The sequence below is a fragment of the Chelonoidis abingdonii genome, chromosome 3 (genome assembly GCF_003597395.2).
Source record: "Chelonoidis abingdonii isolate Lonesome George chromosome 3, CheloAbing_2.0, whole genome shotgun sequence".
In the NCBI taxonomy this organism is placed as follows: Eukaryota; Metazoa; Chordata; order Testudines; family Testudinidae; genus Chelonoidis; species Chelonoidis abingdonii.
In genome coordinates, this window is record NC_133771.1 from 112,780,520 (window position 1) to 112,795,914 (window position 15,395).

At 38.9% G+C, this 15,395-nt stretch overlaps 1 protein-coding gene across 7 annotated transcripts in view; it reads right to left on the reverse strand.

The window, feature by feature from the left end:
- HIVEP2 (HIVEP zinc finger 2) overlaps positions 1–15,395 on the reverse strand; it is a 217,229-nt gene that overhangs the window by 169,107 nt on the left and 32,727 nt on the right. For 2 of the 7 annotated variants that reach the window (XM_032794836.2, XM_075064007.1), the window contains exon 1: positions 8,955–9,785. The exons of 1 other annotated variant lie outside the window; for it this stretch is intronic. The gene's annotated coding sequence lies outside the window, so the exon portion shown is untranslated. Of the gene's footprint in view, positions 1–8,320; positions 8,401–8,600; positions 8,860–8,954; positions 9,786–15,395 lie in introns of those variants that run through there. 4 more of the 7 variants (XM_032794845.2, XM_075064005.1, XM_075064006.1 and 1 more) reach the window with 3 other exon arrangements.

Sequence of the window (15,395 nt, forward strand, 5' to 3'; positions counted from 1 at the left end):
ATGGCCTCTATTATGCAGGTCAAACTAGATTACTATAATTGTGGCTTCTGATCTTAACATTTATACAGAAGTCCTGGCTCTATTGAAGTCAATGCTGAAACTACCATTTACTTCAAGAGGGACAGGATTTCACCCATGAATCTATCATTGTCCATTCAAAGATAAGTATTTTTCTTTTTAAAGAATCATTTTTGTCTCTCCCAAGCACAAAAAACAAATGCCTTTGATCTTACAAATGTAATTGATCTCATCCTTTTGTCAGAAAGTGAGGGTGATTATCTTACTGCTGAAGTTGTTTTCACACATAAATTGTAGTGACATACAAGTACTGCAGTATTTCAAAATAATCCACTGCACCAAGATGCTAGAAATTATTTTCACACATAAAATGCATTATGGTTGTGGTTCCACTCTGAAAAGTGATTGTGTAAACTGGCACCATCTTATTCAATAGATCTGTTCCCTTTGTTTATTCAGAGTTCTATCAGTGTACTTTAGTCACCAAAACTTTATTTTTATGCTACTATTTACTCCTTCTTGCTGTCCATCTCTGGAGTTCTAAAAGAAACTGAGGTAGATTCTACTCTTTTTTTATGCAACATTAACACAATTGTTTACTCAGTTCCAATTCTGGGGTCAGTGACAACTGATCATACTAGTTGAAGGCAAGGGGCAGGGGTTGCACCGGTGTCATTCAGGACCTAGCTCACTTGGTAGCACCTTCATTACTGTTCATGCTTGTGAGGAAAAAAAATTTGACTCTCAGATCCCAGGACAAGTTCATATCACTTTTACTTAGAAAAATATGTTTACTTGTCGTCTGAACTGGAAATAATTGAGAGACAATAACCATGGAACTCCACAATACATTATTATCAGTCACTTTTTCAAGCAGACCTGTACTAAAAAAAACTTTTGCACTATATTATAAACACGGTTAATACCTGTCACCAAGATATGTTCTACTGCATATTGGCTTTTCTCTATAACTAAATATTATCACATCTTGCTGTCAAAGAAGGGTATTCCCAATTATTATCTCAAAAATAAATATATTTCAATTTTAAATGTTTCTTGACCAGCCATGACATTTCTATCCAACAGTCATATTTGTTTTGTGGCTGCATTTGATCTGAATCAAAAACAAAATGCACATGACTTAGTAACATGTTTTATTTTGATACCATCATTAAAATGATATGCTGTAAATTTAGTTTTATAGTTAACAATTTTTAAAGTCCCTAATGCATTAGTTGAGCAAATAATCCCATCGTATACAAATTAGTGTGCATGTCTACAACAGCACTGCAGTTAATGTCTGAGCATCAGTTTATTTACAATGGGACACACCACACATTGATTTTGTTTTAAAACAACTCCAGACAAAACCGTGGACCTGCAGAAAGGAGTTGATTTTTATTTAAAATAACGACAACATTGAGATTTATAAGGTAAAATAGACAAAATAACAGTGCCAATAAAGGCTTATTTTAAGATCTAGAAATTCTGATCATGTCCCTTTAATTTTTTTTAAACAAAGTTTCTGCTAAGAATAAACATTACTGTATGCAAAAACTGCCTATTAAAAATCCTATTTTAACAAATTTAAAATGTTATTTTCTATTATTACATTGTAGGCAGTATCATCTTCCATAACACATAATGGGGAGTTTCTTTGAGATTGTTAAATATCTCCAACAATTCTCTCTATTCATAACATACTTTGAGAAAAAGTATTGTGCCCAGTTCTGCAAGTCCATCACACATGGAAGTCTCACTGACTTCACTGTGTGGTCTGAAATGACAAGCTTGCAAAATTGGGGCCATAACATTATTGCAGCCTTAATGACTAGAAAATAACATTATTATAAAATTTCCAACACATGATCCTATGGTATCTGATAGAATTTTCCAACTAACTGAAAATATGTCTGAAAGAAGCACTAAACCAAGAAAAGTTAGTACAAATTAACAGAAATTATTTGTTGTCCTCATAATCCTCCTTTCAATGACTGACAAGGAATTTTAGCTTTCTGATTGAGCAGAATCAATCCCTTTCTATTTCAAGTTAACACCACTGGGTTACTGTTACATGTCAGCTGACATCATAGTTTCAATTCCCTTTAGCTCTTCATTAAAAAAAAAAAAAAAAAGCTAAACTATATACATGCAAATTATCTAGCTTCTTTCCTGTGTAATTCTTTATATAGAATTTATGATAATCTTGTTTTAAAAAAACATTTTCCGCAACATTCAAGCATGGACTCCTCTTACATCAAAGCAATAATTAAAGTGCACCTTTCAAAAAACAGTCTACAACCTTTTTTCTTTGGCCCAGCTCATATAAACCAGAAAGATTTCTGCCAATGCCAATATAATGTAGGTACAGTACCATCCACCATGGTTGTACTCAAGTGAGCTTGTATTTTAAAACAGATAATGCTCAGGAACGGAAATATTTTTATAATTCCTTTTTGAGGGGCTGACGTTTTTTGGATATTGGAAAGTGGCATTTTATGATTCAGTATAAACTTCTTAGAATGGAGAGGTTGTCAAAAGTATTTTAACTAAATAAAGCTCCTACTAAAGAAACAAAAATCAGATGTAGTAAAACACACCCAAAATATTCACATAACTAGTCATTAAAACATACCAAGTTAGTTATTGTTTGTGTGTCATTCTAAGGAAAACGAGAACTGGCACTGAGACCTAATCTACACAACAATTAAATTGGTGTGGACACAGTTATAACAGCATGAAGGTAACATAGGCCGGGTTTACACTACAGACTTCAGACACCACAGTCGCACAGCTATGTTGAAAGGGTGAAAACAGACATGAGATTTCTACTGGCGTAGATGTTCTGGAAGAAGCCATTAGTGTAGATACAGCTAGACCAGCAAAGCTGAGCTTTTATCAATATAGCTTGTTTCACTCATGAGGAGTGGTTTTACTAAACTGGTACAAAGCGCAGCTTTGCCAGTATAGCTGCATCCACAATATGAGAGCTTTGTTGATATAGTATGCTGGTAGGCTTGCACTGGTACAATACTCCTAGTGCAGACACGGCCTTATATCGGTATTGCTTATTCCTGTAAATTAAGGGGAATAAACTGTATCAGTATAACCACCTTTATACCAGTGTAACTGCATTCACATTTGCAGGCACCCACTTTATCTATACTGATATAGTTAAAGACGTACAATTTTTTGTGTATAGACATTACCTGTGGGGCCCATTTAGAGAAAGTATAGAAAAAATGCATTCAACAATGGTAAATTCAGAAATCAACTAAAAGTAAAAGGCCGTATTTTCAACTATGCCTTCAATTCTGTGCTGGGAAAAACATGAAAAAAATATACATCCAAAGCAGCATGAACAAATATAGAGATGCACAAACAACATGGTGGGCAAAAAGAGTTCTTATCCAGACTCCACTCTCATTATAGCAGTATGACGAGATCAGAAACCGAACATTTTTGCAGGTGGTGCACAAATCCGAAGCAAATTAAATTAAGGCCTTGCATCCACATGCAGTCTTATATTTAGGCTATATAAGATGAGGGTGAATATTAAATCACACAGTAAACAAAAATGTTAACATAATTTTAACTTGACAGTCAAAATTATTTATAATATTTTTATTTCTTCTGATTACTTCATATTAGGAGTCACGGAAACACTGGCCAGAATGTCCCCACCCATTTTAATAGTTGGAAGGGTTTTTTGGGGATCTAAAACAGAATAAGGAATATTTTGTAAGATATTATTGTGGTTCCATTGTATATGTATACAGAGTTAGTGGTCTCACAAATGAACAGGGGTGCATGTTGACACTCTTGGCACTAACCAGTGGCAGCCTTGTGCCCTCTCAGTAGAAAAGCCAAAAAATGGATGCTGTTGGACAGAAACATGTTTTTCACCCACTAGCAGTCCTTCCAAGTCAGAGTTAAGGTACACTGGCAGGTTAGCATGGGAAAACTTGTAATATTTGTACTTGCATGGAATTTTTACTCTCAGGCTGTCAATCCAGTACTTTACCTAAACCCTGAATTCACTAAAGAAAGAAAAAAGGAGCCCTTATCAAATATTCCTTTTTCATGTTGTTGAAATAAAACAATTCCTAAAAATTCCTTAATAAACATACTAATATCAGCAATGATGAAAGACTACAAGACTCTTATTTGCTGTTTGCACCCTTTAGAGAGACACTGCTAGTTTGAAATTACCCTATGATACTTTTCATTATGGTAGGTCTGAAATTAACACCCAAGATCAATAGAACTGAAGGACATTAGTGTAAAATATTGTTTAGCTTCTGTCTTTAGACAGTTTACCATTTCCCCTGTAGTACCAGATAGTCAGTTCCTCCTTTCTGAAAAGACTATTACAAACTTAAACAAGCGAGCAAAACAATCATTAAAATAAATATTCGTGACTTTTTAAAAATTCAGTATACAGTATTTAAAGGATTTCTATCAAAAACAGGATTTTTTAAAATCAGTTAAAAATTAAGTTGCCTGTGTCTCTTTAAATTAAAAGCTTGCAAAAACCACTTATTTTAATGGCAAAATCTCCTGGCAACTTGTCCTATCTTAATCAAGTAGAAAAGGTACACAGTCTCTGCATACAACACTTCCCTTCAATTCTCCCAAGAGTGAGTACTTAATTTTGTAAAAGACTATTACCCATCAAATTTAATAACAGTTATGCACGTCCCTTGTGAGGAGAACGGACCTTTACAATGGCACTTTCATGTTCATTTTTTGTGGAAAGAAGAGATGAATTAGACTGAATAGAACATTCTTTCCTCTATATCCTGACAAGGGCACTACCATGAAGATGTATCTCATTTAAGTCATAACTCAATCCAACTGTAGAAGGTTAGCATGCAGGCCTGACCGCTTTATCTTGAACTGAAATTCACGTGCAAACTCAAACAAGAATCATGTGGAAGAAGACTAACAGATCCAGACTAACACGGCTACCCCTCTGATATGTGGAAGAAGAGTCATCCATACTCCTCCACTTCCAGGACTGGACTGATAGCCATCAATATACAGAACCACAGCCTGTTACAACATCCCACCATTCCGCATACTGAAGTCTGAAAGTTTGATGACTTGCCTTGTTTTACAATACTTTACATCTCACTTAGCTGATCTTATCAATTTGCCACCTACAGTAATACTGTTAACCGTAGGCATTTTCCCCTAAGAAGAAAAATTACAGTATTAAGTATTACAGTATTTAGCAACCACTTCTGCTAGACACAGAGATTCCATATTCCTGGCACCATTCCCAAAATGGTTAGATTTTAAATTAATATCAAGAACTGTCCTTGTTAATGAGTCAGGAAGAAAACACCAAAATGGTACTTGTCACTTTCACTTTTGCTTAAAGCCAATTTGCAATCACTCCTGCTAATAAAATAAATAAATACCCAACCAACCGTGGTAAAATGAAAGCTTGGCTATACAATAAACTTTCTTTTCTGAAAATCAACAGGTACAGCCTATAAATATTAACAGTGACATCACAGCGTTATTAAAATAAATACGTTCAGCTAGAAAAAGTAAACCAAAAGCTAAAAGAATGTGCCACCAGTAATCTAAACACAAATTTAGTGCCAAACACTCAAGCAGACATATGTACCTACCATTATTCAGCAAGAACCCCATGAATGCACATGGTTCTCTGTTTTGTCTTCATAGTAACAAGAAGGTTTGTAAACAGATCTCACATAGGAGGAAATCTAGTCACTTGAGAATCTAAAAATCTGTCTTTGGGAAGACCAGTATTGCACTGTTGCCACATAATAGGATTAGTTGTGTTAATATGTGACTAAACGTCTTCTACTTCAGCCCAAATTCTGTTTTCATTTTACCTTATAATACCAACAGATTTGAAATATGTCACTGTAGCCTGAACTTATTCCTGCCACTTTTGAAAACCATCAGTAAATGCTATAAAAATGTATATTGCATGATGTTAAACACTTGAGAAGATTTCATCAGCAATGTCAAAATTAATGATACTTTGATTTTGTAGCACATCGATATCATTTACACAGGTGAAAAGCAAACCAACCTAGAGTTCATTTACAGGAATAAAAATAAAAACCTAAGTGCAAAAATCAGCTCTGTGCGATAAGTAATCTGCATTTTCACTGTTAACAGTTGTTGTTTTTAAATTAGGCAAAACAACAGAAACCATGTGGAAGATATCAGAGCTTCCAATTCCCAAAGTTTCAGAAGTGACTCCTAACTTGAGACAAAGAGAAATTTAAAATATAATTGTAAAAGACTCTGTAAGATAATGTGGAAGTGATGATGTATGTTTGTATACTGCAAACCTAGTAGGCAAAGAATCTGGCACCTTAGTTGTGTTAGGCTAACATGTTTACATGTCATTTTCATTATCAAAATACATATGACTCAATACCACATCCTTACATTAATCTAAAGATTAGATTCCTGTTGAAGTCAATGGGAGTTTAGCCTGAATAAATAGTTTAAGAGTTGGGCCCATTCTCTGCTTTTGTTCCTTAGTAGACCACTTGTTCTTTCAATTTAATAATTACTATTATTTACTTTACCCTACAGTAGCACCAGAACCAAAATCTGGATCAGAGTCTCCTTGTGCTAGATGCTGATGTAAATGACGGTGTCTGCCCAAAGAGCTTAATACAGTGCACCTAGCTACTAATTATTTGTTTTCTCCTTTGCAGGCCAATTTATTTACTCCCTCCATCATAAAGCACAGATTCATTATAAGATCAAGGTATTAAAAAAAATTAGTATCCTTGACTCGTTGTGCACACAACTTTTACTATCACTAGTAAGGTATGTAATTATCCAGATTCTAATACTTAAAACTTGTTCCATCTCAAAAGGAGAAAAGAACAGAAATTGTTGAAAGAAATGGAGCTGAATTGGCATTTTCCAAGAGTTTCACTTCAATTTTTAATTAAAACTTCTTACTTTAAGGACGTGATTAACATTTCAAGTCTTTAGCCTTCTTGATATAACAGAAATAAAATAATACTTTAAAATATTCCTGTCAGTAAATTAGAAAAATATTGAGTTCTTATGGCAGATTAGAGTCAGACCTTTTTTTTTTCAATAGCATAATCATTTATGTGAGGGCAAAACTGAATTAGATTCCAGTAGCACAAGGGAACAATAAGAAAACTGAACAATTCACATTACCATTGCAATGGAAATAATGGAAACAAATCCATGAAGATAGGCTTAGGCCTTGCTAGATGAGGCTTTTCATTATATCAATCGCACTAAAATGATTATTCTACATATTCTACAGAATCATAGATCCTAAGTATATTAAACAGAACAGAAATAGCATCTCCTTCCTCTCTGCTTCACTTTCTCATTTGTAAAATGCGGATAATAACATTTACTGTACTTATTTCTCAGGGGTGTTGTAAGCAGGGAATGGTGAATGTTTGTGAAGCACTTTGAAAATGTAAAGAACTCCGGACAGTAAAAGTGAAGTAATACTAGCCAACCTAAACCTGGGATTTCCCCTCCAAATATTATTTTCCCATAATTACAGAGGTAATATATTCCAAAGAAAACTGTGAGAAACAACTTGAAGAATATCCCTTCCTTCCTCCTTCACAGCACAGAGCTTCCTGAAGGACTAATATCTGGTTGCACATTATGACGCCCCCCATACACATACATTGCAGCGTAGATGTTTCAAAGTAGGGTCTCACATATAACAAACATGGATGTGCCTGTTACATAATCAGATGCGGCCAGACCATATACACCGGTTATATAATAAATTCATTTCTGCAGTGACAGCCGCCGCTCCCCCTCCTCTTGCAAGCTGACTTCCAGCCTCCCTCCCCCAAGGGAACAATGGTCTGTTTAGAATGTGCAAAAGGAGAGCGAGCACATCTGCTTTGATGGCAGCAGCAGGCAGAGCCCCTTGTTAACCCCCTTCCTGTGGCTTTTATACGTCATGGAACATTCCCGGAACGGGCCAACGTTCCACCCACTTCAGGGAACAGGCATCAAGGCGCAGAGCGCAGCACAGCCCCGCACACGCATCCAGCCCCCGCCACCTTCAGCCCGGGGCGCACACGCGCGTCCAGTCCCCCCCCCTCCCCGCATATACGCACAAGTACAAGTCAGCCGCGACAGCCAGCTGAAGCGTCCGTCAAGCCACTCCTCTCCTCCCCTCCGCTTCTCGCCCCGTCCAGCCCCTGGGATCATTCCAGCAGCAACCCCGCTCTTCCATGCAACCCCCTGCCCCTCCACCGAGCGTCTGCGTCCCACTCCCACCCCCCACCTTGCCATCGGAAGCCCAGCGTGAGAGCCGAGCAGCTGTGTCCCCTCCTGCGTGTCTCTCCTTAGTAACCATGCCCATTCTTCGCCACAGAAGGAGATTACGCAAGGCAGCCTGCTTCTAATCTGCATACACTTACATGCTGGGTATTCCCCACATTTCTTAACAGCGGGCCACTAACAAAGACACCCCCAGTGCAAGAAGAGGGGAACGGTTCACAGTATCCGAGGGAAAACGGGCCGATGATCGCAACAAGCTCAGCACGCCTCGAAAGGCGACTTACCGCTCGGATGGGTTTACAGCCCGACTGGTTTCCCTCAATGCCCCCCTCCCATTCTTCACATGTCCTTCATGGACCCCTGCTGCAGCCAGACAGCCTTCAGTGCCACAGCGCACTTGCAAGTTGCTCCAGAGACCCTCGCAAGCCTGCGCCTCAAAACACTCAACTTGTCAAGGACTTTTCCTGCTACAGTCAAAATAAATAAATAAATCGCCATTCAACGAGTGTCTCTCCCCTTTGCCCCCCCACCCCCGCCCCGCACCAGCTCAAAGCGGCTGTCAGCTGGTGCCTGTGACAGGGGCGGAGAGAGGGGGGGTAAAGGGGGGAGGGGACCTTGCAGCAGCTGCTGCAGCTCACCTGGAAAGTCACCGAGCCGGAAGGAGGAAACCCCTCCTGGTGCCCTTGTTGTTGGTCCCGCTGGGGGGCTCTTGTTGCTCCTTTGCTAAGGTGGTGCCTGGAGCGAGGTGGCCCGCGGCATTGCTTTATATAGAGACAGATCGAGATATTCCGACAGCCCACGGGCGTCTGGTTCATTGACTTGTAGTAGGATAGACCATTGCTCTCGGGCTTCCTCTCTCTCTCTCTCTCGCTTTAAATGGCGGAGCTTGATTTAAAATGAGAATAAAATCAGGGCGAGAGGCCGGAGAAGCCGCAGTTTTTTTCCGGAGGAGGGAGCCTCTCGGAGCTGCAGACAGACTGGGTTATTCCTGGCACCACTTCCCAGAACAGAAGTTACAAGGAGAGAGAGGGGAGAGCTCAGCCAGTGATGTCATCGGATCCCCCAGCGCGTCCCAGGGAGGGAGCGCGAGAGGGAGGGAGGTTGAACCAGAAGATCCAGTTCCAGAGAATGATGGGCTCTGTGTGTGTGTGTATGTGTGTGTGAGAGAGAGAGGTGCACTGTGCAGACAGAAAGAGAGGGGGAGGGAAGAGGCAGGGCTTCCGAGTGCAAAGCAGCTGCCTCCCCCAGCCAGAGGAGATCTCTGCTTCCCCCTCCCCCTCCTTTGAAAAGGGAACTCCCAGGAGAGCCAGTCTCAACTTGCCATGCAAAAGTTGTGCGTCTTCCCAGCTTGAGAATTTCCTTTAAGGATGTGGGATCCTCCTCCCCCCGCCCTTTTTATTTTCCACCACCTCCACCCCCTTTCCCTCGCCTGGTCAAGATCATGTTATCTGTCAGGAAGAACAAAATAATACCAGAGTTCCTGATGCTGACTGCATTTCTTGAGCATTTGAACCTGTTTTCTTGCGGTTCCCATCCCCAGTCCAAGTAGCTTGCCTGTGTCAAGCACTACGTATTTTAAATCATGTGCTGCTTTGCCCCCTACTCCCAAAGGGAAGGTTTATAGGATTCTCAGCAATTATTCCATTACTCTCTAAATGGGATTTTGGAAATATAAAAACGAAACAAATTGCTCAAAGCAGTACTGGCTTTTTCCAGACTACTCTGATTGCAAACTCAGTGTCTATTTCTAAACTCGGTGTGTATTTCCAAAAGAGAATCTTCAGCTTTAAACATTTTCTGGGCTTATTTTGTTTACTTGTTTTAAAATGTTTTATTTTCATATCTGGCTGAAGAGTCGCTAGAAAACAATTTAAAATATGAAGTACCTTGTTTAATATACCTATACAACATAATACAAACTATTGACAGCTGCAGGACTCCCTGCTTTCAGTGTTATAGATGATAGGTAAGGTTCATCTTAAAGAAGACTGGATGTCATACATGTGAACTTACTAGCAAAATTTACTTTCAAGGCTGCTGCTCTGAGTACAGAGGCCTGCAGGCTGCAGCAAACAGTAAAAAGGTTGAGACAGGACAAGTGCTCCACTTGTGCCCAATATGGTCTCTGTGGTCTGCTGTTAGCTTAAGCTGTGACCCTGCCAGCCAATGAGGATTCAGAACGTTTTATATCAGCTGCTTTTGCTCTCATGTTCTAGGGAGTAAAGGGAGATATGAAGGGCAGAACTAAGAGGGTGGTGCCAATTCATTCTATTCTAGAATATCTGTGCCCACCTTTTTCTTAATATAGTTTGTCTCCAATAAGCACATAACTCAGGGGAAAATATTCTCTTGTAGTACTATGTAAAGCAAGAAAGAAACAAAGTACTCTGATTTAACTTTTTTACATCCATTCCACTATTTTTCTTACCACTTCATAAAATAAAACAAGTCTTTAGTGTTCCAAACGAGTAATTAAATAGAGAAATAAAATCAAAATAAAGTCATATATTTAAATAAAATTCCTTACGTGTATAGTAATAATATCTTTGAAAATTAAACCAATATGGATATTACAAACCAGTTATTTTTCACCATTTGTGCTTTTGATTTTACCTTTTTGCTCAGAGTAAAACCAAGCTGGCTAGTTTCACTTTTGTTTCTAGGTACTAGCACAATCATCTTAATTGTTTGGCTTCACAGTGTTTGAGCAGAATGTTTATTTTTTTAAGCATTATTTATTCTAATTTTCATACTAAAAACTTTTTATTCATACTAGGTTTTGTAAACCTGTAATGAAAATTCAGGCCCACATAAAACTGACATTTTTTACAGTGTTGCCAACTTGCAATGTTATCACAAATCTTGCAACATTTGGTGATTTTCTTAAATCCCCAGCTACTGGAGTCATATGATTAAATGAGAATCTCAGCTTTCATTTTAAAAAGTTTCTTACCCTTATAGTTGCAAAGAAAAGTGAATCCTGAAGACTCAAATACCAGAAGGCAAATAAAAAGTACCCAGCATTCATAATGTTTAAAGTATCATGATTTTGAAGCCAATGTCATGAAGGTCTGTCATAACTACAAAGGGAAGGGAACAGCCCTCCTGTGTACAATACTATAAAATCCCTCATGGACAGAGACACCAAAATCCTTTTACCTGTAAAGGGTTAAGAAGCTCAGGAAACCTGGCTGACACCTGACCCAAAGGACCAATAAGGGAACAAGATACTTTCAAATCTTGGTAGGAGGAAGTCTTTTGTTTGTGCTCTTTGTTTTGGGGGTTGTTCGCTCTTGGGACTAAGAGGGACCAGACATCAATCCAGGCTCTCCAAACCTTTCTGAACCAGTCTCTCATATTTCAAACTTGTAAGTAACAGCCAGGCAAGGCGTGTTACTCTTATTTTTGTTTTCTCAACTTGTAAATGTTCCTTTTTGCTGAGAGGATTTTACCTCTGTTTGCTGTAACTTTGAACCTAAGGCTAGAGGGGGTTCCTCTGGGCTATATGAATCTGATTACCCTGTAAAGTATTTTCCATCCTGATTTTACAGAGATGATTTTTACCTTTATTTAATTAAAAGCTTTCTTTTTAAGAACCTGATTGTTTTTCCTTGTTTTAAGATCCAAGGGGACTGGATCTGGACTCACCAGGAATTGGTGGGGGAAAGGAGGGGGGGATGGTTAAATGCTCCATCTGTTAAGATCCAAGGGGTTGGATCAGTGTTCACCAGGAACTTGGTGAAAAAGTCTCTCAAGCCTACCCAGGGAGGAGAAGGTTTTGGGAGGAAAGAGGGTGTTCCAGACGGAGGAATCTGGATGGTGGCAGCGAAACCAGATCTAAGCTGGTAGTTAAGCTTAGAATGTTTATCCAGGTCCCCACATCTGTACCCTAAAGTTCAGAGTTGGGGAGGAAACTTGACATGGTCTCTTTCAGTTCTGGCTCCAAAGCTATTTTTGACAAACTGCATAGCCTACGTTTGACTGCTTGTGTCTTGACAGAGCCAACACCAGGGAAGAGCAAGTAGAAACACTGTCTTGGGTTGGTACAGCAGCTACCTGGACAGGTCTACATTTAAAATTAAATTGACATAGCTATAGCACTCAGGGGTGTGAAAAATCCATACCCTTGGGCACAGTAGCTATGCCAACCTAATCACAGTGCAGGCACAGTGAGGTTTACCAAAGTATGCTTCTGTTGACCTAGCTACCATCTCTGGGAGAGGTGGTGCTCCTACACTGACAGAAAAACCTTTTCTGTCATGTAGGCTACATGCACATTATAGGGTTATACCAGTACAGCTACAGCACTTTAGCTATGCCATGATAGTCCCCGTAGTCTTGTGGCCTGAGATGCCAGAGCAGGTTCTTTCATGAAGAGGCAGTAGGGGAACCTGAGTCACCCATTCTCTCTCCTTTCTGGGTTCTGTGACATTACCTTTATATTTTTACCATTTGGTTTTTAAACAAAGAAGTTGAAGTCAAAAAGTAAGAAAATTCCAAAGAGTCACATTTTCAACTATTATTTAAAATTCACAGGCCACTAGGATCATTCATTCTTGTATGTGTGGAAAGCACCTAGCACATCATAGCTGTTGCTACAGGAAAAATATAATTAATTATAACAATCATCAGCATTGCACACAATTTATTAAACATTGCCATTTATATTAAAATCCAATACAATCTGATCTTGGAGCTTAATCATTTATTAGCTTTGAAAACTGCTGCTGCTCCCACAACCAGACAATAGAAAATGACATATTATTTTGCTTACTCTAGTACAATTGAGTTGAAATGTAAAATAACTCTTAAAAACAGCTAACACATTTAAAGAAATACATTCTTTCATTGAGAAAAATTACCTGATCTCTGTGCTCTCACCCTGTGCGCTTGAAGACCAGACTACTTTGTCATCAAGCTACTATTAGAGAAATCATAGTATTAGTACAATGTCTCCATTTGTAGAAAGGAGCTGATGATATTTACCTGCTTCAACATAGTTATTGTGTGGCTAAATTAACCCAAATGTAGAAACTTATCTCATGGCCTCAAAAGAAAGAGGTGGAAATTATTAGTAGTTGCATTATTACTCCTCAATGAACTGTGTTTTTCTTGGGGACTGGATGGTTCAGGAAACTAATGGGATATGAAACCTTTTGTGAATGGGAATCCAGATCAATAAACCAATGTTAATAGAAATAGCTTTGTATTATTATTTTAATGTATTATGTATTGTCCTTCATTTGACTATATTTTGGTGTATCTTATCCTCCTTCTTTTTCTGTTTTCCCACTCAGGTTTCCCTCAAACCCACACAATCCACTCACACTCACTTCCCCCCACACCCACATATCTGTTCACACACCGTCCCTGAGGCCTGTAAAAGCACCTACTCACACAACTGGGGATGTCTGTCTGATGCTGGGGGACAGTGTATATTTCTTGTCTCTATGACAGAAGGGGCTGCTGCAGAAAGGTCCTTTCCTTTTTCTCCTTGAGGAGAGAGGCACTGAGCTGGATCTTAGGCTCAGGGCACTGGTCTGCACTCAGTTTACTATGCTTAGTTTAGTCTTAGACAGGTAGTGAGCTGGATTGCAATCAGCCACTCATCATGGGTTCTGCTGGAGATGGGGACTAAGAAGAGGGAGCTGCAGTTGGAATTGAGGGAAAGGGAGGAGCAGAATTGGCCAGTAGCTGCTCTGAGGACAGGAACAGGGAGGAGAGGGCACTAGAATCCTGGGAAGGGCAGAGGGCAGAAAGGAAAGTAATTGTTTATATTTGTCTCCCACCTGCCATAGGTAGCAGCAGGGTCTCTCTATGGAGCATTGCTTGCTCAGGTGGCGGGGTATTTTTATTCATATAAACACGTAATCTTTTTATGAATGTTTATAAACTCTTTTGTATAGTTATATCTAAAGGCAATGAGTTCCACTAGCCAATTATTCATGAGGTTAAAAAATGTTTCCCTTTATCAGTTTTAGATGTGTTGCTTTTCATTTTGATCGAATGCTACCTCGTTCTTGTATTAAGAGAAGGTAAACCAACCCTCCCAATTTTCCTTCTCTATCTCATTAATTATTTTAAGCAACTCTAATATATCCTTTCTTACCTATGCACTCGCTCATCTAAATAGTACTAATTTTTCCTCATATGGAAATTTTTCCATGACTTTTCCACATAATCTGATTAAGTCACAATGACGCAGATCTTTATGCTAGACATTTCTTGGAGCTTACCCTCAAATGGTGTGGAAGAGGACGAAAGTGAAGGTATTTAGCTTTCCACTGTGGGTAAATAATAGTGGAAGAGGGCTTAGTAGAAGGGATGTGCTTCCTAGTGTATGTGCAACGTGCCTCAGGTGGCACATGACCAGGATTCATCATCAAATTTGGTCTGCTGGTTGGATCATTAGCTTCTCCGGCCGCGCCCAGGGACTGACTGGGAGTGCGATGTGAATGCTGATCATGCCCCCAAGGGATGTGCTCTTAGCATGGTAAAGAATTAATGGAACCATTTCCTGGAGGAAAATGTTTCTCTGAGCTGTCTGTTAAAAAATGTGATTTCCTTTTGCAAAATCTAAACCTTTACTTAAAAATATATCTTGGGCAGAACTAACTTGTTATGTATGAATATTTGTAACTTGATAGTAACACATCACCATTTGACATAGTGATTAGGAAAAAAATGAGAGGGGGCAGAGATTTTTGAAAACTATAATTATAGATATTGGCCCTTTCAGGACTTTTTAAGACCCACAAATCTTGGAAAAATTTTGAATAATGTAACTTTTACTCTTCACATTTTTTCAGAGCTAATTAGGAAGCTGGATAAGAGAATGTGCAGGCAGCATTGTGTATTCTGCCAAGCCATTAAGAGCACTTCTAATTTAAAATAAATTAATCCCTTAACTGCCACCCCCATTTTGTCACTGGTCTTGCATTTTAATATCAGAATCAGATAATTTTTTTAAAAATCCTTACTTTCAGGCATTAAAAAAATTTCCCGTCAACATCCACACTATGCTAACAGGAACAGGTCACTTCTCTCTCTCTCTCTTCAAATGAAACAGTCCTCAAATT